Source organism: Mytilus edulis, chromosome 7 (assembly GCF_963676685.1).
Source record: "Mytilus edulis chromosome 7, xbMytEdul2.2, whole genome shotgun sequence".
In the NCBI taxonomy this organism is placed as follows: Eukaryota; Metazoa; Mollusca; class Bivalvia; order Mytilida; family Mytilidae; genus Mytilus; species Mytilus edulis.
In genome coordinates, this window is record NC_092350.1 from 63,999,442 (window position 1) to 64,026,263 (window position 26,822).

General features: G+C 31.6%; 1 long non-coding RNA gene across 1 annotated transcript; it reads left to right on the forward strand.

The window, feature by feature from the left end:
* Positions 1-24,496: 24,496 nt before the first annotated feature.
* On the forward strand, positions 24,497-25,919 carry LOC139483571 (uncharacterized). The gene is made up of 3 exons (XR_011655031.1): positions 24,497-24,837; positions 25,361-25,387; positions 25,844-25,919. It is a non-coding gene; the product is annotated as an uncharacterized lncRNA (long non-coding RNA).
* The last annotated feature ends 903 nt before the right edge of the window (positions 25,920-26,822 follow it).

Below are 26,822 nucleotides of genomic sequence, written 5' to 3' on the forward strand. Positions count from 1 at the left end.
TTTTTTGTAGTCTTTATCATGGACAGTAATGTTGGTGTTACGGCGTAGGAATTGCAGAAAAAAAAATCGTTTTACATATTAATTCATTATTACACAGCCCTGGACCTATTCTAGTATTTACATGTAACATATTTAATAAGAGAACACATAACGACATTTAAAGGTAAGCAAATATTTATTGTTGTGCCTTGATATAATGACAGAACATGAGAACACTAACCACTAAGGGATCTCATTATTATTTGTATTTTTTTCTAAATCAATCCTATAAACGACCGTCTCAATTTGAATTTCTCTCATGTTTTTCTAGCAAAAACCTGTTGTTCATGCAGAATAGAATTTTGTTCTAAACTTGTTCTGAATAAATCCAACTTCTTATTTGCTACCCTGTTAATTTGTAGGTCAGGTGTTAAACACCTTTTTCTAGCTCAAGATGGTCCTCCCGTAACTTTTTAACCTTAAGTTTTGTGTTAATAACATCAGTTTTCACATCATCTACTTCAGATTTTATTTCTGTTACTATGCGTATGAAGCGGTCCTCTATATAGTCTAGCTTGTTGGATAATATGCTAACTATACTTCCATCTATACCAATAATAAGCTGATTCAGTTCAGAAATAGACTCTACGGTAGCCATAGTCATAAAATAAAGAGTTTTTAGTTTTCTACACGAAGAGAGATAGGACTCAGGAGTGTCGTACCTTGTTACTTGTAAATGTTTAAAAATCCCCTCACAATAACACCTCATGCACAAACTTTGTATTAAATCATGTTTGTTACATTACGTGTTCATAAACGGTAAAAAGTTTTGTTGTAATTTACATATACTTTTTTTCCTATTGAAAGATCATTTACGTGCCTGCATGTCTGCATTATGTTGTATTTCTTAAAAGGTGCCCGATCCTTATACAACAAAAACCACACACACTATTATATCGCGTGAATGACGGCTGATTATTAAACAGCCATATTGAAAGTTTCCAATTTAAAAGTATCTTCAAGTAGAATGTAAAAGCAAAACGGAGGTAAGTTCTATTTTTATATTTCAAGTATATTCCAGAAACATTTGCACACAAATTAAGATTGAATTTCAGTGTACATGTACACTAGCAATGAATTGTGCATTCGTGTTTTAACAATATTGTGCTATTTAAGTAAACACACGGAAAGTTATTTACATGTTTATCTACGCATATAGAGCTAACTAATGTAGCGTTGTATTCACATCTTGCTTATGCAACCAAACTGATCAGCTGTAGTACTTATAAAGGCTCTTGTTTGTCGATAAAATTATACAATGTATTTCATAGACATGATATAATGTCCAAAATCAGACTGGATATTTTTGCATATCCAGCACAGCAAAACTTATGCCATCTGTATTAAAGGTATTTTAGGTTACACAACATCATACTTAAGAGGAAGTAGTATTAACATTAGTTAAATAAATGTATACTAAGTCTTGTACAATTTTAACGTAAAATCACAAAAACACTGAACTTGAAGGAAAATTTTAAACGGAAAATCTATAATTAAATGGGAAAATTAAAAGCTCAAACATTTCAAACGAATGAATAACTGGAATACTCCTGACGTGGCACTGTTAATGAGTAGTTTGCCTTCTCAATGATACAATATACCCTTATAATTAGTCTATAGATACGCAATAATTCATTTGTCCAAGACTGTTTCATGGCGGGCAATATGGTCACTAACTTCTTCTTCCGATGGAAGTAGAACCCTTGCGAAAGTGGGAAATATGTTTGGCTGTACATTCAGGTAGTACGAGTACACTGCCATGTCCGGTTGAAATGTTAAATTTGATGATTCGTGTACAAAAAGTGTGACGCCGTTTACACAATAAGACCCCTCGACAGGCAAAGTGTCTGTCTCCATACAATATACTCTTTTATTTTAATAAGCAGTCTTAATTTCACCGACCTTTGTCCCAGAACCTCTATAGTTTAGGACGTACCTATTGCATGTATTGATTTTATAAGTAATTTGTTCTCGTCCTGAACATTAAATATGTACCACTGAACATTAAGCAACTAACAAATACATTGTAATCTATAATCTTTTAACACTTTGAACCTCAAATTCGTTTTTAACCAAACCATACCCATGTTTACAGCTTCACTATATTCTATTATTCTACGTCACGTTTCAGTTTTTTTCAACATTCTACCATGAATCTGATACATTTTTTGTATATATAGTTATCATAGCATACAGAAAAACATCATTTTCCCGATAAACACTAGCTAAATACGCGAAGTTTTATAAAAAAAATTAAGGTATATGAGTTACTACAAAACTTGTGTACTATAAGAAATATATTACCCTTCCGATAAATGGAGCCGGTAGGATCTCTCTTATGTTGTTGCATATTCTGAAAAGATGCTGTGTCAGCGATATCTTTTATCGTTGGTTCTGTGTATGGTATTCCTAAGAAATCAGCCAATCTCGTTATCTCTCTGCTGTTATCCTTTATTGAAATAAATATAACTACGATCAAAGTTGACATTTCCAAAACCCTGCAGCCTCTTTTTTTATGAGGATGTTTTACTTCATGTTTTGTATTCCGTAAACCAACAAGCATTCTGCTATGAATTTAATGATTTACTAATGGATGTAACGCGTCTTCTGATTGGATGACGTTGTTTTGTTTATTAGCTTATAGACACAATTTAATCATATGACCTTGACGTTATCAACGTTTTTTTCATGATTTACTTCGGTTTAAATTGGACATAGAATTAAATTATAAGATGTGTTGCAGACTTTAAAATAATCCGCTACGCGAATTATTTAGTATGCAGGACATTTTTTATGTTATTTCGTCATGGACAGACAAAAATACTACAATCATTCCTTAAATGAAATAAAAGGTGCACAGTGTCCATAAAAGGAATTTAAAATCTTCAATAGTAAGACCATATTAGTCTGAGGAAGACTTTGAAACATTACTTTCGTAATTATAACTATTAACGAAAAATGATTTTTAGACTTATTGTCAATTTTAATGCAATTTGTATGCAACAAATTTTGTTTGCATTGGCTAAAAGTAACCGTCATATCCACAGTTGACCAGTCGTAACTAAGGACGGATCCGCCATTCTGAATTTATGGATAAAAAAATGTTCGATTACCACAATATCATCAAAAAAAAGCAACACCGAACTACAAATCATAACTGTGGATTTGGATGAAAAAAAAATGAAATGTTACATAAAAATTGCATTAGAATCTTGATTTGACGGTGGCAAATTTTCGTTTTACATTGTCAGCTACGCGTCGTCAGTTTGCATATATGTTTGAATCTATTATATTAAGGTTTACAGATTTATAGCAGATTTCAAATCTAGGGAAAATATTACGTCAAAAAGCATAAATCTGTAGTTTATTTTTCTTTCCCAAAATTTATAGTAGATTTTGAATTTAGTCAACTTAACCGTCCCACAAGAATCATGTCGTATTACCTGGACTGAAAAAGAGTTCCCTCTTGATGGCTTACGAGAAGATGTGCCCTTTTTCAAGAGCAGGGTTAATATATGCTGTACCAGAATAATCCCGGGATGATAAAAAAAACACAATTGCTTTTAGAAGCGAATATTTTAGGGAAACAACATGTTTTGATAATTAACCAGGATTAACAATGAAAGTCATACGTTTTATTTCCAAATGGGTACTTTTATGTTTCATTCTAAAAAATACTTAATAATATATAGTTAAGAAATCATGACTTTGGAAGGCTTCATTCAACGGGACGCACGGACGAACGAACAAACGTTACCACAGACCAGAAAGCATGATGCCCATAAACGGGGCATACAAATGTATTCACAAGATATTATTAAATTACAAAATGTACAATAAGAAATAAATTTAAAGTTACTGTTATAGTGTCTGTGATTGATGAAGTACAAATAATGAGGGATGAAATCGCAGGATACCACTGAACTTTAATCTTTATCAGTTAAAAAATATTTCTTAACGCCCAAGTGAATACAACGAAACAAGCAAATTGTTTAACAATGTTTCATTCTTTTAATTAAAATTTCATTTTAGTTTGCTTATAGACTTTTGTGTTGACTAATTGATAAAATAACTGGTTCCAACTAGCTACCATGTACAGAGTAGGAAATGCATAATCTCCAGGGCATCATCTTTTCTCTCATAAAGTTTGTTAAATGACATATCACTTCCACACGTAGGAAATAATATTGTCGACATCACAAATTGGGTAAATATTATGAAAGGTCCATTTTACCGGCCTTATCACTAGCTTTGGACAATGTGATGGGTTTGAAAAGTCTGTCATAGATTTGGAATGATATGACGTCATATTTACCATAAATTGGGAATCAACAGAACTGGAACCCGCCATGGATTTGAGTCCTACACATATATCAAGTATATTTCAAACACTTTCCTCAGAAGTTATTTGTTAGAACCTGTTATAAAGTATATGTAACAGAGAATTAAAATTATCACACAAAAACCTTTTTCATTTGCTCATAATGGCAAGTTAATATCATGTCAGTCGAAAATAAATAAACAACTACATAACAAAAAAACACGAAAAAGAAAAAAGGCACCCCACATTAAACAAAAACAGAATAAAGAACTTGAAAATGAGCGACTATAATCACATAGCAGAAAAAACAAAGGACACCACAAACAGTGACGTATTTGTTTTACGTTAAAAGAGAAGTCGTCAATCTGTGCTAATGTTGAAGAAAATAGTAAAGTATGGAGCAGTTCTTTTATCACCAGTAGTATCCTTAATTTCAAATTCACTTGGATATCATTCCATCGTAAATTTTAAGGAAGGCATCACGTCAGTTCGTCAGAATGTGACCTACCGATTAAGACGTATAACCGTGTTTTTACTAACATGAGCAACACGATGGGTGCCACATCTGGAGCAGGATCAGCTTACCCTGCAAGAGCATTTGAGATTACCGCCAGTTGTTGATTTTGTAATTTTTCTGATTATTGTCTGTTGATCTTTTCTTTAACCATGATGTTATTGGTTTGGTTTCGACTTATTTATATCCCTGTTGGTATCTTTCGCCTCTCTTTCATATGCAAATATAGAACCATTACGTCGATGCAAATTAATCAGAACAGCAAAAACCATAGTGTGGGTTCTTATTTGCATGTTCTTCTCGACTGCACGTGGGTTCGATCCTCGACCGTATACAATAAAAACTTATAACATGTATGTGTTTTGTTCGGTTTGTATGCACAGTATCAATGTATCTTGGTTTGTTTTAATCTGCACTGCTATCTTGAAAACTAGCTAACATAAATCCAACAAAGCGCGATGGTCTTGTACAAAGCACAGTACATATTCGAATCAACATGTGCTCATCCTTATACAATTATAGATATAGGGAGATGTGGTGTGAGTGCCAATGAGACAACTCTCCATCCAAATAACAATTTATAAAAGTAATGTAATAAATGGAAATGAATGTAAACACCATACAGAAATACTCGGCTTGAAATTTGGACTTCCTACCATGGTCATTGATTGAACAACGACTTTTATCGATTATATATTATAACACCACAAGACTATCGAAGTGAATTAAAAACCAGAACATTTTCTAGGGAGGAGGATTTAACAAAATGTAGTTGTGGATACGCTTCAATCTACATGATCCAGAGTGGCGAGCTCAGTTTAAGAATAATGTCTCGTGATAGGATGAGATGTATTCTCGACGACCGTAATCGTATGAGATAAAGTACGTTTTAGATCCGTCCCACCATGTCAATCTAGTGAAAAGCGTGGTCTATTGCAATATTACAATGAAAATTAAATGACGCAGGGACTAAAATAGATGAGCAATTAATATGTTTGTGTTGTATTTACATATTTTGTTCGGTCAATGATGTAAACAGCTATTTTATCTCGTATTATATGGACAATAGCTATATATATGTACATAGACATACAATATTCCTGTAAATTGGTTTTTAAATTACCTACATTTTCCAGACATCCATATCTCAAAATAATTATCCGAGGATCCTGTAAAGTCTGCAATAGGATGTGTCGTATACTGATGATAAAGGGAAACACATACATCCTTTGTGTTTCTAATCGTGTGAATGATCTTGCATCCGTTTTCAATATGTTTCTTTGGTAGATATTTAAATAAGTAGTGAGAGTTTAGGAGCCTTGGTGATTCCAGTTGATCTAGAACAGTAAAATCAGGAACATATTCTATCATCGTCGAACCTTTACATATGGTGTCCAATTCTGTCTTGTTTCAAAGCAACATATTACTGATTTCAAAGATTAAATGCGTTCCTTGAATTACAAAACATGATTATAAAGTATGTATCCGTATTCATGACAAAACATTTTAATATGCTTTCTAATCTCAAGATATCCAATTAACTTCATAAAATATTTTATATAGTTTAATAATACATCTCAGTTTATAAGTGATATGATATATCTTATAAACTATAGCAGATATATTATAAAGTATACAATATATCTAGTGAGGTTTACAGTTATTTTCCATTCGGTCCGTTCCATTTAGTTATAATGATACTACGATTTTTCTTTGTTAGATATCATGGATCAAATTAGAATGTGAAGTTGATAAATACGTAGGGGTCTAGATGGGGATGTTTCTTTCTAAAATTTGTTTTGTTATGCAATTGTTTTCTAATCACATTTTCGAAACCTGCAAATTGTAGAACTTGTCAGGCCAAGAGCAAGGGCCGAGTGAAATAATCCCCCAATCACTACCAGTCTCCCTGGAACTCCCCCATTCAAAATTGACTCTGCGCCTAAGGATAGTAGAAGATAATTGATTTCTTTAAAATGTCTTGTGTTCTTTCCAATTGTTAAAATTGTTAATTACTTAAAACTGGAATTATTTCTGGATGCTAAAATCACAATATTTATATGTTAATAACGTGCTTTATGACGGAAATGTCCAAATCATAGAAACGCAAGTTTATTCCAAATAGCCTGTATAGTTCCAATACTATGAAGGTCCTACTTGTATACTGGTAACCATAATATTGCGATCAAATACAGCAAACAAGTGCTTGAAAATATAAAAAACAAAAACAGTAGCGACTATTCTCATAGGGAGGGTGAGCGGGTATTGATAGTTTAACTAATTTGCGTAACACATGCTTTCTTGTCGACAGCAAATTAACAAGTGCCCGATACGGGAATTCCAAAATATTATTCAAGCTGATACGGGAATTACAAAATTCTGATACATGCTGCGAGCGCCGTCTATGGCCATGCCAAATATGGCATTGAGCTACAGGCTGCAACACCCACGCACCCACACGAATATTTGATTAAATTAAACTAGATTATTGAAAAAAAATTTATAATCTCAATTATGTGAGTACAAATTTTCATTATTTCAGAAATTTTGCATTTTTGTGGATATTTGATTTCTAGTTTTAACCTAGTCAGCATACATCCCTATAGAAAATTGGTAATTCGCTGACTTTTAATTCAAGTATTTCTCCTGTATCCAAGAAATCGGCGAAAATATGTTCCCCAACTTAAAAAATGAACTAACATATGGTGTACAAATAGTATTCAGGCACACCACATACATTTCTCGTTCATCGGACTATCTCCTGGGAAAAAGGTAGCGAGATATTCTTCTGAACTTTTATTCTTGACTAGCGAGCGATATCATTTTTTTGCCACATTTTTGTGATAAAATCAACGAAAAGAATAATACCTGATTTTGGATATGTGCAAATCATAATATCTTAATCTATCGACTGCATTTCCTTTACGTCCTGTAAAGCTTTCTCTACTCTCTTTTTTCTGATTGGCATAGTAGCTGGGAATCGTACTCCCTTGAACTCTTTCAAATTGAAGCTTTTGTAATCTGTGTCTTTCAGTTTTCATCATGTCTCAACTACGTAGTTCTGCCTCCAAACCGTATAAAAAACACTGTGTACAGTAGTAAATATTTATAAATAACGAATACACAAATGTATATGTATTAATACGTTTTTAAATATACTCGTAAAGATATTGATACTATTGATATTGTGTGTTTGTGTGGGTTTTTTTAATATGTAAACATGTTAATGTCAAATAAGGGAACGACCACTTAACTTCATGAAAATAAAGGTTATGGTATTGTTAATGACAAAGCTGATGAAAAAGAATTTCCAAATCCTTTAACAAAGTGTTAAATTTTGAAAAGAATAATTTTATTGAACACGTGAAAAAATAAACAAAAAGCATTTTCTGACCCTTTTGAAGTTAAATGGTTGCTCCATAATGAATTAATACTTTTTATAAACAATGGTTACCTGTTAAAACACTGCACAGACTTATGTATCGATACACAATTAATGCACCAATTAGTATTTGCGTTAACAATATGTGTACTGATAAACGCACACTAGTTTATCCACCTTTATTTATTGTATCTAGTTATTATTGTGATTAACAATACAAAATTTAAAATCTGTCTCATTTGACTTTTATCTTACTATATGTATTTATTAACTATCGATAGCACATGGGTTTGTTGTTATATTGGGAATAATATTTAAATTATTTTAGTAATAAGTCAACTTAACAAAGTAAAGAGTTTAAAGTTCTTCGTATGATAGCACGGACTGGTCATTCGCGGTAAAAGTTAACATTGAAAATACATTTTCATAGCTTGACCATTCGAAGCTCAGTCTTAGTGCAGTGAAGTTTTCCTCCACCCCTCCCCCTTGTGTACATGTTTTGTATAAGCTTATAATATTGTAAATGCATTATGCTTTTTCTGCAGATGTTAAAAAGTACATTACGAAATTATGGTTTTGTGATATGAAAGATTATATTTCATTATTTCTCATTGTAGATATGTTTGTAAGACATGTATGCTGCAGCGGTCGTAATGTGCTGGCAAAGTGATTGAGGACAGTTGAATAATTTATTATAATAAAACTTTGCTGCACTCGACTAGGCGAGCTGTTTCCCATAGATATGTGTTTGAGTTTGTGTTCATAAATACTTTATTTGCGATTGAGGGCACGAATAAGAAAATAAAATACAGATAGTCGAAAGTGGAGATGTACGTATACCACACAAAATAATGTTTACCTTATAGAGTTACCGTATGATTTTCAATGGGGTAGGGGATAGTTCATGTTAAACAAATAAAAAAGACAGAACCGAATAGAGTGAAAATTAAAATGACAGGGCAGAGATTACGATAAAACAAAAAAATGCAGGACATTTTTATGCCCCACCTACGATAGAAGAGGAGCATTATGTTTTCTGGTCTGTGGCTCCGTTCGTCTGTGCCTCCGTTCGTCCGTCTGTGCGTCGTACCGTTCAGGTTAAAGTGTTTGGTCAAGGTAGTTTTTGATGAAGCTGAAGTCCAATCAACTTGAAACTTAGTAGACTTGTTGCTTATGATATGATCTTTCTAGTTTTTAAAGCCAAATTAGACTTTTGACCCCAATTTCACGGTCCACTGAACATAGAAAATGAAAGTGGGAGTTTCAAGTTAAAGGTTTTGGTCAAGGTAGTTTTTGGTGAAGCTGAAATCCAATCATCTTGAAACTTAGTAAACTTGTTGCTTATGATATAATAGTTTTAATTTTGAAACCAAATTAGACTTTTGACCCCAATTATACGGTCCACTAAACATAGAAAATGAAAGTGGGAGTTTCAGGTTAAAGTTTTTGGTCAAGGTAGTTTTTGATAAAATTGAAATCCAATCAACTTGAAACTTAGCACATATGTTCCCTATAGTATAATCTTTCTAATTTTAATACCAAATTAGATTATTACACAATTTCACGGTCCATGGAACATGAAAAAGGATAGTGCGAGTGGGGCATCCGTGTACTTTGGACACATTCTTGTTTTTATCTTAGCATCCCTTAAATGCTATAGTCAAAAGTTTTGTTGAAAAGTTGTACTTATTTCAAGACAACACTACAGTTTTCAGCCCCGCTACATTTCAACGTCTATCCAAAGTCATGCATGTCGTCGATAGTTCCCTAGGGCTATGTACACAATTTATGTTATGTTAATACTCATTCAGAGAATATAATGATTATTTAACATGAAAAAGGCAGGACGGTATTTTGAGTAAAAAAGGGCAGGATAAGCAACTTGGCAAAAATAATGCAGGTGACTGGATAACAATTTACGTAAAACAAGTCAGGTTAAACTATAGTTAAACTAATAAAAAAGGAAGGACCGAATAGAGTGAAAAAAAAGATAGGACAGCATTTACAACTAAACAAAAATGCAAGACATTTTTGTTATCCTAGCCCTCTACAAATCAAATGGCATGTCTCTTTCATGCTAAAGTCAACTTTTGTTGATATCCCAATTACATTTCAACGTCTATCCAAAGTGAGGGATCTCGTCGATGGTTCCCTGGGCCTATGTACACAAATTATTTTATGCTTGTACTCCCTCAGGCAAAGTTAACCTTATATAGTTTTCAATCGGCTTTATTTGCATGTCCTTTAAGGTCATATAGCTTTTTAACTGTTTTGACTCTAATACACTCTTTGCTTTCAAATATTAGGTTTTAAATGAGCGTTCCTAATGGGTATAAATTGAGAAAGGCGCTACGGACGCATGAAATTTATAACGTACTGCTTTCTTTTTATGCGTGTTTACACACATGTACATTTTTAAGATGTTTCACCACAGTTCATTTTTACCAATTTCTTCAACACACAACCGCTTTGAACTTTTTCTTAAAAGTTCTACGTATGAATATTAAGAAAAAAATTAAAAGCAAATAACAAAATATAAATACAGCTGTAGGGAATTTCTCCATATATGTAATGAAAATAATGTTTTCTATTTATTCTTTACTTTTTGTCAATTGTTCTATATTCTATAAACCCCATCAAAACCCTATTTAAACGTTTTAATTCGTACGATCAAATTGGAGACAGTTAATTTACTGATCTCTAAAACGAAATAAAAGAAAATGTTCCATACTAATTACTACGATGTTGGGTTGTTGTCTATAATTCGTTTAGTGTACAAAATATTTAAGGATAGCAGTATTGAAATATTTTATATATTCATTTATACAAAAACAAATGTACGCACAATTCAAACGCTGATTTCACAAAGCGAACTAAAAAAAAAAAACAGTATGGTTCACATTTTACTAGTAGTGTTGTCAAGTCCAACAGGTTTTTTTTCTAACCGGTTATTGAGATAATCTTCGACCGATCAACCGGTAGTTACGTTGACGTTTAAATTTTTGTATACGGTAGGTTGAAGTTTATCATAAGGAATCATAAGGCCTGACTTTAAGCATTTCTGGCGATGTTTTACTTTAATAAAATGATAATACCGTATCTACTATGACGTTTGTATGAACTTCATATCGAGAAGTGATATATTTTTTGACCTCGCCGAATTAACAATGCCTGAAACCGTTGAGTGTGTCTTAGAAAATAATGTGGAGTGGTTATATATGAGACGATTATGCCATTTACTTGTACCACACAGTTTATTCAAAATTCCATTCACGCTGAATTACGTTTCACCATTTTTGAGTCAGCATTTCGTTTAAATTATGACAAAGCCTTAAAAGATTGATTGATTGGTGTTTGATGCAACTGTCGGGGGGGGGGGGGGGGGGAACTGACAACTCTAGTGATGTCTAAATACCTAGGCTGTACCATAGCAAATTGTCTAGATTGGGGAGGAAACTTTGAGTAAATTTTTCGGATAACAGATATCCTTCATCAGTATGATTATGGTGTAAAATGTATCATATCAATCTATTTATTTAGCTATAACATTCTTGAAAAGTATACAGTTAAAACAGAATACTATGCGTGGCATGCAAGTGACATCGACTTGTCAAGATAGCAAGATAATTTATCATGATATTTTCATTATTTAGTCGACATGACAAGATAAATTTTATTGCTTAAAAGTCAAGATAATGCCATTTTGTTTTCAATTGTCAAGATAAGTTATCATTATATTTTCATTATTGAGACACAGTTTTCCGTTGACAATATTTGTATCCGTTGGGAGTCCGTGGTGTACTGACCATATATAACGGACGCGGAACGAATGGCTAACGGTTGCACACCGGATATGTAACGTACAAGAAACGGAAACGTACCGGACAGAACGGATGTCGAACGTACATCTAACGAACGAGTACCGCAAAAAAACAGACACCTAACGGAAGCGTACCGGATTAAACGGATGAACAAGATTAGCGGAAAATTAAAGGCGGCAATATTAATACATGTAAATCACAGAAACGTGACCTTAAAATAATTTAAAAGTTTCCGTATAACTGGTTTTAGTTTATAGTCTAGAAGGTTTATATGTGCAACATTTAAGTTCAGTCTGGCCTAATAAGAGCTGCTTGATAGTGAAGACTCCATAACCCATCATGAATAATAAATATTAGTGTAGAGTAGTATTCGGGCCCGTATGCGGATCGGAACTGGAACTGCCGGGGATTTTGGAAAAGAGTATGGACGGACGTCTTACGAATATGGACGGACTTCTAACGGACATGAACTGATTGGAAAAAAGGTTATCCGTTCGTCGTCCGTTCACGCTATCCGGTAAGGCGTGACCTGGGCTTTAAGTCCTAACACTGCAGACTGCAAAGAAATGACACTAATAATATCAGTAATGTGCTATATGAACAGGTATATTTCTAAAATTTCAGCAATTTGATTATAATTAAAAAAAAAATATTGGGTGAAAGTTTATAAAGAATAGCGAAAAATGCCTTAAAAATGAAGAAACAAAAACTAAAGGACCCTCATTCAGACCCTCTCGTATATGTTTAGGCTTTGAAACAGTACAGATAGTGCCCCACAATCTTAGATAGGAAATTGTCTATTATTGAAGAAATTATATTTAGCTTTCTCATATAATAAAGCACACTGTTCCTATTTTGCATCAGTTAACGTTGTGGAATATTTGATACTATTTTAGAAACATTTAAACTGATCGACGCACTTCGTGAAAACAGATACTGGTACATATGTATTTACCAATGCATTAAATGACCTGACTTACTTTGATTTTTGATTTTTTTTGTACATGTATATCTTATTATTTGTTTCTTTATTTCTTTACACTTTTTAATTGCAGTTGTGATACATTTTTGTTTAATTGTTGTATGTTTTATGTTTGCATAAGTAGAACTGATTTTGAAAGTATTTTGGTTTTTCTATTTCATCATTTCTTATTCTGCATGACCCATTTATTGATTGTTAAAATAATTATGTCACCGGAATTTTTCGTTTTAATTGTTATTTACATTTAACATATATATATATCAGTCTAAAGATTTGCACAACGGTACTGATAGTACAGTTGGGTGCAGACCAAGCATTACATAAAGTAAACGCAAGTTAACGCCGCGTGCACATATTTCGTTAGTTAACTTCAAATCTCCCGTTTACTAGTAAACGCACGTTTACTATAATTACGTTAACGTGGTCGAAATGGAAATTTCTAATGTCTACCCTAGTAAACGGGCGTTTACTATGTGTCCGTTTAGTCAGTAGTAAACGGGCGTTTACTTCAGAATTCTTCAAATTTATTTTTACGTGCACTTAAAAGTAAACGGGCGTTTAGTACAGATTTTACAAGTGTATTTATACGTGCACTTGAAAGTAAACGCACGTTTACTTTTCGCGTTAACTGGTTGGGTAAATTTAGAAATAAACTTTAAGTTCATTTGCGTGTTTATTTTATAAAAGCGACCTTTAGTCTTTATATTTCATGTATATGCGTTTCAAACCAGAACAATTCAAAAACTCTTTTAATTCGAAATATTAAATTACACAAAATCACTTTCATAAAGTCCATTAACTTTACTGATTGGCAGATTTTCTATATTTTCCTTTCAAAAGTTACATGTGCAAATATCGATACGGAAAGAAAGGTTATCCGAGACATCGGGGGAATATTTTTATATGATGGGATATAAACATCATGGTTTACGTTGTTTCGTTCCCCGTTTATAATTGTCTCTTCGAATTCCTAACTATAACTCGGTGTATTTAATACATTAATTTTTAAACGAAATTCACCTTGTTTGCCTTGGATTAACATGATAAGATTCTGTTTTGACAAATGATAAAAAAAAACGTAAATTGAACAGTATATTGAAAGGAATATCAATCAAGTGTAAAATAAGTATGTTCATTTGTACCATTTCGTCAATTAAAATGTTCAAATATTGCTATCTTTACATGGATATATAACTCATTTACTATGCAGCTATATAAATTTACATAAGCAAATGCTTATATGGTCAGTTTTGGTTGTTGCGGACAAATAATTTTATTATATGAGTCAGTCTGAGGTATGAAAACTACTGAATTTTGTTTACGATTCAATATTTTGAATAAAAAAAAGGACATGCTGACACTCTAAATTGATGCGAACACAATTTTTTAGTCATAATATTCAAATATTGCTACCTATTTTCTTATACAATCAATCCTTACATGAAAATATAACTCATTTACTATGCGGCTATATAGATTTACATAATAAAATGCTTACATGGTCAGTTTTGGTTGTTGCGGACAAATAATTTTATTATATGAGTCAGTCTGAGGTATGAAAACTACAGAATTTTGTTTACGATTCAATATTTTAAATAAAAAAAGGACATGCTGGCACTTTAAATTGATGGGAACAAAATTTTTTTAATCATAATATTCAAATATTACTTCCTTTTTTATTATACAATCAATCCTTACTTGAAAATATAACTCATTTACTATGCAGCTATATAGATTTACATACTAGAATGCTTATATGGTCAGTTTTGGTTGTTGCGGACAAATATTTTTATTATATGAGTCAGTCTGAGGTATGAAAACTACTGAATTTTGTTTACGATTCAATATTTTGAATAAAAAGGACATGCTGGCACTCTTAATTGATGCGAATAAAATTTTGTAATCCTAATGTTCAAATATTGCTACCTATTTTTTTATACAATCAATCCTTACATGAAAATATAGCTCATTTACTCTGTGGCTATATAGATTTACATAAGCAAATGCTTATATGGTCAGTTTTGGTTGTTGCGGACAAATAATTTTATTATATGAGTCAGTCTGAGGTATGAAAACTACTGAATTTTGTTTACGCTTCAATATTTTGAATAAAAAAGGACATGCTGGCACTCTAAATTGATGCGAACAAAATTTTTTAGTCATAATATTCAAATATTGCTACCTATTTTCTTATACAATAAATCCTTACATGAAAATATAACTCATTTACTATGCGGCTATATAGATTTACATAATAAAATGCTTATATGGTAAGTTTTGGTTGTTGCGGACAAATAATTTTATTATATGAGTCAGTCTGAGGTATGAAAACTACAGAATTTTGTTTACGATTCAATATTTTAAATAAAAAAAGGACATGCTGGCACTCTAAATTGATGGGAACAAAATTTTTTTAATCATAATATTCAAATATTACTTCCTTTTTTATTATACAATCAATCCTTACTTGAAAATATAACTCATTTACTATGCAGCTATATAGATTTACATACTAGAATGCTTATATGGTCAGTTTTGGTTGTTGCGGACAAATATTTTTATTATATGAGTCAGTCTGAGGTAAGAAAACTACTGAATTTTGTTTACAATTCAATATTTTGAATAAAAAAGGACATGCTGGCACTCTAAATTGATGCGAATAAAATTTTGTAATCATAATGTTCAAATATTGCTACCTATTTTTTTATACAATCAATCCTTACATGAAAATATAGCTCATTTACTCTGTGGCTATATAGACTTACATAAGCAAATGCTTATATGGTCAGTTTTGGTTGTTGCGGACAAATAATTTTATTATATGAGTCAGTCTGAGGTATGAAAACTACTGAATTTTGTTTACGCTTCAATATTTTGAATAAAAAAGGACATGCTGGCACTCTAAATTGATGCGAACAAAATTTTTTAGTCATAATATTCAAATATTGCTACCTATTTTCTTATACAATAAATCCTTACATGAAAATATAACTCATTTACTATGCGGCTATATAGATTTACATCACAAAATGCTTATATGGTAAGTTTTGGTTGTTGCGGACAAATAATTTTATTATATGAGTCAGTCTTAGGTATGAAAACTACTGAATTTTGTTTACGATTCAATATTTTGAATAAAAAAAGTACATGCTGGCACTCTAAATTGATGCGAACAAACTTTTTTAGTCATAATATTCAAATATTGCTACCTATTTTCTTACACAATCAATCCTTACATGAAAATATAACTCATTTACTATGCGGCTATATAGATTTACATAATAAAATGCTTATATGGTCAGTTTTGGTTGTTGCGGACAAATAATTTTATTATATGAGTCAGTCTGAGGTATGAAAACTACTGAATTTTGTTTACGATTCAATATTTTAAATAAAAAAAGGACATGCTGGCACTCTAAATTGATGCGAACAAATTTTTTTTAATCATAATATTCAAATATTACTACCTTTTTTATTATACAATCAATCCTTACTTGAAAATATAACTCATTTACTATGCGGCTATATAGATTTTACATACTAGAATGCTTATATGGTCAGTTTTGGTTGTTGCGGACAAATATTTTTATTATATGAGTCAGTCTGAGGTATGAAAACTACTGAATTTTGTTTACGCTTCAATATTTTGAATAAAAAAGGACATGCTGGCACTCTAAATTGATGCGAACAAAATTTTGTAATCATAATATTCAAATATTGCTACCTATTTTCTTATACAATCAATCCTTACATGAAAATATAGCTCATTTACTATGCGGCTATATAGATTTACATAAGCAAATGCTTATATGGTCAGTTTTGGTTGTTGCGGACAAATAATTTTATTATATGAGTCAGTCTGAGGTATGAAAACTACTGAATTTTGTTTACGCTTCAATATTTTGAATAAAAAAGGACATGCTGGCACTCTAAATTGATGCGAACAAAATTTTTTAGTCATAATATTCAAATATTGCTACCTATTTTCTTATACAATAAATCCTTACATGAAAATATAACTCATTTACTATGCGGCTATATAGATTTACATCACAAAATGCTTATATGGTAAGTTTTGGTTGTTGCGGACAAATAATTTTATTATATGAGTCAGTCTTAGGTATGAAAACTACTGAATTTTGTTTACGATTCAATATTTTGAATAAAAAAAGTACATGCTGGCACTCTAAATTGATGCGAACAAACTTTTTTAGTCATAATATTCAAATATTGCTACCTATTTTCTTACACAATCAATCCTTACATGAAAATATAACTCATTTACTATGCGGCTATATAGATTTACATAATAAAATGCTTATATGGTCAGTTTTGGTTGTTGCGGACAAATAATTTTATTATATGAGTCAGTCTGAGGTATGAAAACTACAGAATTTTGTTTACGATTCAATATTTTGAATAAAAAAAGGACATGCTGGCACTCTAAATTGATGCGAACAAATTTTTTTTAATCATAATATTCAAATATTACTACCTATTTTATTATACAATCAATCCTTACTTGAAAATATAACTCATTTACTATGCGGCTATATAGATTTACATACTAGAATGCTTATATGGTCAGTTTTGGTTGTTGCGGACAAATATTTTTATTATATGAGTCAGTCTGAGGTATGAAAACTACTGAATTTTGTTTACGCTTCAATATTTTGAATAAAAAAGGACATGCTGGCACTCTAAATTGATGCGAACAAAATTTTGTAATCATAATATTCAAATATTGCTACCTATTTTCTTATACAATCAATCCTTACATGAAAATATAGCTCATTTACTATGCGGCTATATAGATTTACATAAGCAAATGCTTATATGGTCAGTTTTGGTTGTTACGGACAAATAATTTTATTATATGAGTCAGTCTCAGGTATGAAAACTACTGAATTTTGTTTACGATTCATTATTTTGAATAAAAAAGGACATGCTGGCACTCTAAATTGATGCGAACAAAATTTTTTTGTCATAATATTCAAATATTGCTACCTATTTTCTTATACAATAAATCCTTACATGAAAATATAACTCATTTACTATGCGGCTATATAGATTTACATAATTAAATGCTTATATGGTCAGTTTTGGTTGTTGCGGACAAATAATTTTATTATATGAGTCAGTCTGAGGTATGAAAACTACTGAATTTTGTTTACGATTCAATATTTTAAATAAAAAAAGGACATGCTGGCACTCTAAATTGATGCTAACAAAATTTTTTAGTCATAATTTTCAAATATTGCTACCTATTTTATTATACAATCAATCCTTACATGAAATTATAACTCATTTACTATGCGGCTATATAGATTTACATACTAGAATGCTTATATGGTCAGTTTTGGTTGTTGCAGACAAACAATTTTATTATATGAGTCAGTCTGAGGTATGAAAACTACTGAATTTGGTTTACGATTCAATATTTTGAATAAAAAAGGACATGCTGGCACTCTAAATTGATGCGAACAAACTTTTTTAGTCATAATATTCAAATATTGCTACCTATTTTCTTATTCAATCAATCCTTACATGAAAATATAACTAATTTACTATGCAGCTATATAGATTTACATATTAAAATGCTTATATGGTCAGTTTTTGTTGTTGCGGACAAATTATTTTATTACATGAGTAAGTCTGAGGTATGAAAACTACTGATTTTTTTTTACGATTCAATATTTTGAATAAAAAAGTACATGCTGGCAATCTAAATTGATGCGAACAAAATTTTTTAGTCATAATATTCAAATATTGCTACCTAATAATAATTATATATTACGAGTTAGTCTGATGTATGAAAACTACTGAATTTTGTTTACTATTCAATATTTTAAATAAAAAGAGGTCATCGCCGTCAGTCTGGTACAAAAATTGCTGTCAATTGTTTTATATGGTCAATTAGGGCATAAAAATATAACTGAATTACTTCTATATAGAATAAGATAACTTGTTAAGAGGTTAAAATTGTCAGTTGTGGTAAATGATATGAAAAATTTTAGTTTTACGAGTCAGTCTGTCTAAGATGAGAAAACTGTTTGATTTTGGTGAGGATTAAATTACATGTATTTGAATAAACATACTTAAACTATTATTTGCGAAGAACAAGAAATTTACTATAATTATTGTTCAATTAAATACAAATGTGTGACATTTTTAAATAACTGTAATCGTCAATATGTCAAGCAGAAATGACCAGTTGGTCAATTAATTTTGATGTTTCTTATCATTTCATATTTTAGGTCAGTGTATCCAAGTTACGATGACAATCTGCGTTAACGGGCGTTTACTACAAACAGTAAACGCGTGTTTACTTATTACAAAAATAGAAGACGCCCCTTTTTCCACGTTAACGCGGAGGTAAACGGAAAAGTAAACGCCCGTTTACTCTTTACAAAATTAGAAGACTCGCCGTTTTTGCGTTAACGCGGAGGTAAACGCGAAAGTAAACGCCCGTTTACTTTTAATGTCTACTGCAATTTCGGAGTTAACGTGCAGTTAACGCGGCGTTTACATGAAGTGCACGCGAGTAAACGCCGCGTTAACTTTTTCGGCCCGTCTACATGTAATGCTTGGTCTGCACCCAACTGTAGATGTTATAATACGAAAATGTTGTTATTAAATCGTGTTGACAAATATTTCGGCTCAACAAATGGCCTTCTTCAAGTGTCACAAGTTTTAACTATATTGATACATAATGTATAAGGTGTAAAAATAGATCAGTAATAATACAGGTAAGTTTTGGTCGATTGATTTTAATCCAAAATCCTGAATATCATAATGTAAACAAAACACTATAATTCAATATACGTGACTGTGTATATAAACAATAAAAATGAGTGAAAAACAAAACTGTTAGTATTTCTTATTGATGCCGTATATATATAATATATAATATATAGATATTGGCATAAGTTGAAAACGTAAAACATCAATGCAGTCTGCTCTATAAATGAGCAGATGATCGATACAATATAAACTGTTGTTTTGCAGTAACGGATATAAAACGGAAACGAAACGGAGGAGTAACGTTAAACGGACACTTCATCTGTTGGACGTTCGTTCAAAGTTTTGAACATGCTCAAAATTTTCCACCAGATAGAACGGACGTCGACGGATAAAACGGAAGGTGAACGGACATGAAAATGATATGGACGGGCATCTTACGAATATGGACGGACTTCTAACGGACATGAACTGATTGAAAAAAAAGTTATCCGTTCGGCGTCCGTTCACGCTATCCGGTAAGGTGTGACCTGGGCTTTAGGTCATAACACTGCAGACTGCAAAGAAATGCAACAAACAATATCACTTATGTGCGATATGAACAGGTATATTTCTAAAATTTCAGCAGTTTGATTATAATTAAAAAAAAAAATATTGGGTGAAAGTTTATAAAAAATAGCGAAAAATGCCTTAAAAATGAAGAAACAAAACTAAAGGACCCTCATTCAGACCCTCTCGTATATGTTTAGGCTTTTGAAACAGTACAGATAATGCCCCACAATCTTAGATAGGAAATTGTGTATTATTGAAGAAATTATATTTAGCTTTCTCATATAATAAAGCACACTGTTCCTATTTTGCATCAGTTAACGTTGTGGAATATTTGAAACAATTTTAGAAACATGTAAACTGATCGACGCACTTTGGGATAACAGATACTTGTACATATGTATTTACCAATGCATTAAATGACTTGACTTACTTTTTTTTTTTTTTTTTTTTTGTACATGTATATCTAATTATTTGTTTCTTTATTTCTTAACACTTTTTAATTGCAGTTGTGATACATTTTTGTTTACTTGTTGTATGTTTTATGTTTGCATTAGTAGAACTGATTTTGAAAGCATTTTGGTTTTTCTATTTCATCATGTTCATCATTTCTTATTCTGTATGACCCATTTATTGATTGTTAAAATAATTATGTCACCGGAATTTTCGTTTTATATATATATAGATATTGGCATAAGTTGAAAACGTAAAACATAAATGCAGTCTGCTCTATAAATAAGCAGATGATCGATACAACTTTGTTAAATACCATTTTCTGAATATGGCATGATTCATTTACAAACTTAGGCTAGGTGTATTCTATTTATAAAAAAATAAAGGTTACAAACAATCATGGCGAAAAATGTAAACTGTTGTTTTGCATTCGTGTGGATTATTTTATTTGGACAGGGTAAGTAACGTAACTATTTGGAACACACTGAGATTGAAAGAAAAAGACAAAATAGATTTTTTTTCTGTCTTTCTAACACAAAGTATATAATCAAAAGTTCTCAAATAACCACAAAATGACATCAGTTTTAGACTTCAACATAAATATGAAATAGTCCTGATACACAATAGTGTCGCGATAAATTTCTAAATGAATTCATTTAATTTTTGTAAAATTCCGTCTTCTCTTATTAAAAACATAAAGTGTTCAGGAACCACTACGAGGTTCTTAATTGTGACATATCAAAATGATATACTATAAAACTCTACGTATTACGTAATTCGTTCCCAAATCTAATCAATATTAAATATCCGCTCATTTTTATGATTGGTCGCTGCTTGCATTGGCAGCTAACAAGCATAAAACAAAGTACTGAAGTACTGAAAATCGGATGATCGCAAGATCTTGTGGATGGTCACAAGCACTTGTCTCGGAGAAAAAAATCACATATCTTAACCTGAAAGTGAGGTTATTGAATTTTTTATTTTAAGAAAAGTTCGTGCGTGGATGATAAATAAATGACAGGGAATTCAATCTCATCGTAATAACTATTATATTGTAGTGATACAAATCAGTATATTCTGGTTTGTTGTTATATGAGGGTAGTTATGAACATTACCGTCGGGCGTCACACGGTCAGTGTTTGGCCATTAGCGTCAAATTGGTTAAAATTTTACCGTGATTCATCAAAATATCCCTATTGTGATTCGTCAGCGGTCTCAAATAATTATCGTTAGCGTCAATTGTGGAAAAAATTAGCGTGATGCGTCAAAATCAGTCGATTTTATTAATCGTCTAAAAGAAAATGTACATTGTATCGTCATGCACCAAAAATAACCGTTAACGTCATTCGGCAAAAATATTACCATTATTCTTCATAAAGGTATCCCCAATACTATCCTCTTATATATTATATTGATGTCTGATTATTACAGTTACATGTATATAAAATTTTCATCGATTTGTATTATTATCCTATTCTCCTATATTAATTATAGTGAGGTGCAAGTGCATGGTGGACACTCCTCAGCAATAATTCGATTTTTCTGATAGATTGGATTTAAGTAGGCATTTATATTTTCCCGCAAAATGTTCAATCTCCGATGCATAGTTATCGGTCCTTGAAAGAGATTTTGGATCGAACACTATGCATAGGAGATTGCAAACGTTATTGAGATATTCTTCTGCATGAGTTAACACACCTTTTCTGTACGTGTGCATAGATATATATTGCTAACAACAAAACATTTTCATATTATTAATTTAAGTTCTAAAAAAAATATCCATTAAAAAAAGGAATGTATAACAAGCGATAAGGAATATTATTTTGCTCTCGATAATGTCCGCGTATTTATCATGTTTATAGATTGGTTTCAATCCCAACACGAAAATTACGTATTGGAAATCTAAGCTTCAGCAACACACCGGAATGCCCTCACGGTCATCAGATGTAAAAATGAGCGAGTGCGGAGATTGTATTTAAATTAAGTGTTTGTTCTCTAAAATAATTATTGACCAAGCAAGTCGCTTTATATGATTTAATCTTCACTGCTCGGATGACCCTATATAACCAGAACGACGTAGAACCCGTTTAGATAAAAAAAAAAAAAAAAAAAAAGGAAGGAGAAACCTTTTTTTTTCATAAAGGGCCTCGTTTGCCAAAAAGTCTAAGTAGTTCTTGACTGTACTCACTAGACAGTCAATCCTGAGGTTTTGTAGGCAAACTCCGCTCGTGCGATCCCAATATTAATTGATTTGTATTGTCAGTTTTCCAATCAAAGATATGTGGGTGTTTTTTTTTTCGGGTACTTCGGCTTCCCCCACCAAAGAAATAACCGAAATGTGGCGCTTAAAAGTGGTGTTAATACACCAACAATCAATCAATCAAGTTTTTTTTTCAATTTTGAAACTACGATGCTTGTTCAAAGTTTTTAATGAATCAACTTTTTCGTAACTTCAAATCCAGGAAACGGCCCCAAGGTAAGAATAGATTTGAACTGTGAAGTATATCTGAGGTAGTTAATACACACACACCTTAGCTGTGTATTATTCAGATTATAGCACAGTAAAAACAAAGAGATTTTACCTATGTCATGTGTTAATTGAAGTTAATTTTTAGGGTACTCCAATTTGCAAATATTTTTTACGAAAAATATAACATATGGTCAAGATTATCTCTACCTACAGTTCCGATCCGTCCAAACATCAACGACAGTTACAGTCAACAAATTAATTATTCAGAGAAACAATACAGCCACTTTTGTTGACATTCTTGAAACAGATTTCAACAGCACCATGTGGAAAGATAGTAAAATGCAACAAAGATCGTGTTCCGAAACATGGCATGGGGTATGTGCCAATGTTACGGATATTCATATATCCAAAGACAATGTTAACTGTGCAGATACTGGAACATATAGAGGAATTTTAGAACTCTCAGATGGATCAAATCTAACAGAACAGGCGCAGTTGGAGGTAAAAGGTACGTGTGTAGGAATTTTATGAATCAATGTTTAATGTAAGTGAATATTTTTTTAAGTTTTAAAAAAGGACTTTGTAACACGAAAAAACAACACTTAAAACTCTTTTATCCCGGATTGCCTTTTTGTCTTACATTTATATGACCTCTAATAGTCCCTAACTAGTGTGGTAACGAAAATAATTTTGAGATTCATTCATTACTCTTGCAAACATTATTTTCAACCAAAAACGTGTTATCATTCCGAGTAACTTTGGGTCAACTAAAATCCAACACATATAATCGTTACTAGTATACACACAATATTATGTAAATTCATGGTCCAACAATCTATACGTTACGTATTGTTTCACATTTGTCATGATTGGGCTTTTATAGCTTACTATGCGGTATCGGCTTTGTTAATTGTTGAAGGCAATACAATTAATTAAATGTGTTAACTTTTATTACAATTTAATGTAGATGTTTAATTTGCAATCATCATACCCATCTTTCTCCTTTTTTGTATAAAGTTTTCAGTTACCAGCAGCTTGTTTCTCAGTAAGGCAGCAGATAGAATAAAAGTATTTTCGTTAATCTACAAACAAATGTATGTCCGAATAATTAGTCATTGATTATCGTCCTAATCTAAATAATGCCCATTACAATCATTAGCATTGTGTGTATCTTAGATTCTCATTCTTTTTAGATGTTCTCTTTTTTTCAGTTGTGCCTGATAGAATAGAACCGATAGAATTGGTTAGCGGTCAGAATTTTTCTTTGCCATTTCATGTGCATTCCAAACTTGTCATCCTGTGTACAGGGAGTGTAGGAGATCCACCAACGAACATCCACTGGTGTATCAAACGTTCAACTGACGTTTTTCTAAAACTGTATGACACCCAAGAAGATATCAGCCATGGGATACCGTATCTGGTTGGTTGTCAGTATATCCAGACATCAAACATCACATATGTAGTTTCAAACAAGGACAGTCACACTCTTCTTAGATGCTACGCAGGAGATTCTGACCAATGTAATAACAATCTCATACCATATGAAGAGTTCTTAGTTCGAAAAGGTATGATTTTTATGTTTTTAAAAACAATTCGAAAGATACAAAGGGGACATTCAAAACTCATTAGTCGAACGAAAAACATTGAAAAGACGAAATAGTCAACTATACATACTACAAAAAAAAACAATCATTAAAAACTGAAAGACATCACGTTCCTAACATGACACCCGTCCAAGCCAGTAAACATCCGCTGATAAGTCCCCTTTAGGGATGTCACAATCGAAGTGAAAGAAGATGGAATTACACTTAAGACATTTGAAACTTATTAGTGGTCACATATATTCCATAAATGTCAACATACTAGTTCGCATTCGTGAATCTGTCTAAAGGGACAACGTTAATTCTACCAATAGGACCCCTTGAAATGAATACGGACAAAAAATCATTACTGTTATATATCTGTAATATATATATATATGATGTATAACAATTACGCATTACTTTGTCTTTTCTTTGAAGTAAAATGATTTTATTTGTTTTTATCTGTTTTACACAATTGAATAACGTTTTGTTTGTTTTGTTTCAGGTTCCACCAATGCTGGAAACAATATTGGTATGAAACACTTATCTTTTCTACAGTTTTTATTTCTTGTTAAATTGTCTGGGTTGTACCGTTTGGTGTATACCTAAATGTGTGTAAAAAAACCCAGGATAAACTCGGGTGCTCCGGAAGGTTCAGCAGAACCTACTCTACATATGATACCCGTCGTGTTGCTAACATCAGTATAAACCCGGTGATTATTTAATTCTGTAGATCATATTCGAGGAAAAGAAGACGGCTGTCATATTTTTTTTATACTTTTGTTTTATTGATTCCACCTGGAAAAATTGTACAAAAATAAAAAATTTAACACGATATTATAAAAAATGCTATACTTGTATTTTTACATTTACATTTTATTGATTGCATGCTAAACATCTACACAGTTCTTTATTCAAGACAGCCATTATAAAATACACTTTTAATGTACCTGTTATTATCGACATACATGAATATCTTTTATTTCAGAGTGTGCATCCTTAAAGTTTGCTATGTGTATCATCTGCATCAACTTGCTGTTAAAACTTTAAAGAATCGGGCTCGCTGTGTCGTGTACATGTCATTTAGTTTGTTGATATTAACAAAAATGAATGAAGATAGTTAAAATGCAAATTGTCTTTAAAAACTGTATCAGTAAAAGAAACAATTGACGTTAAAGAGCATTCAACATTTTGTACATGCATATTGTTAAAATGTATTGAATTAATATCAATATTCATTGTGCACTAACAAGTACTAATTTTACCACTGATATGTTATATATACTAACATTAACGAGGCTGGGAGAAAGTATTGGTACTTTATGTATCTCTAACAAATGTAAAATTAAAATTAAAATTATATCATACATTCAAATTATGTTCTGCTATTATTATTATTGCTTATATCAATTTGCAATTTTCCATATCAGATCCCTATAAATTCGTAGTCCCATAGATTGGCAATAAAAAATATCTGAAAAAGTTTATGATATTTAACTGTCATGATTTTTCATATACAAAAGAAGATGTAGTTTGATTACCAATGAGACAAGAGAACAAATGACACAGAAATTAACAACTAAAGGTCAACGTACGACCTTCAAATATGAACAAAGCTATTATTTGCTCTGCTCACTGACAAGTTATAAATATATATTCCGGCATCTATATAACTATTAGAGTTGGTTAGTTATGCATTTTGCTGGTATTCATGTACATTTAGCTGAATGCAACTTGTCTCGCCCTTATTCGCATTACTATAAGACGTGTTACGGTACTTGTCTATCCCAAATTCATGTGTTTAGTTTGATGTTGTATTTGTGGTTATCGTCGGATTTTGTCAAATTTGTTGACGTCTTTTCTATTATATTCATGTGTTATGGTAAAGAAAATTAATCTCCGCCTTCATTTATTAGATTTGATTTTGTTCAACGTAATCTACGATAATTCACGTTTGAAGTTGGATT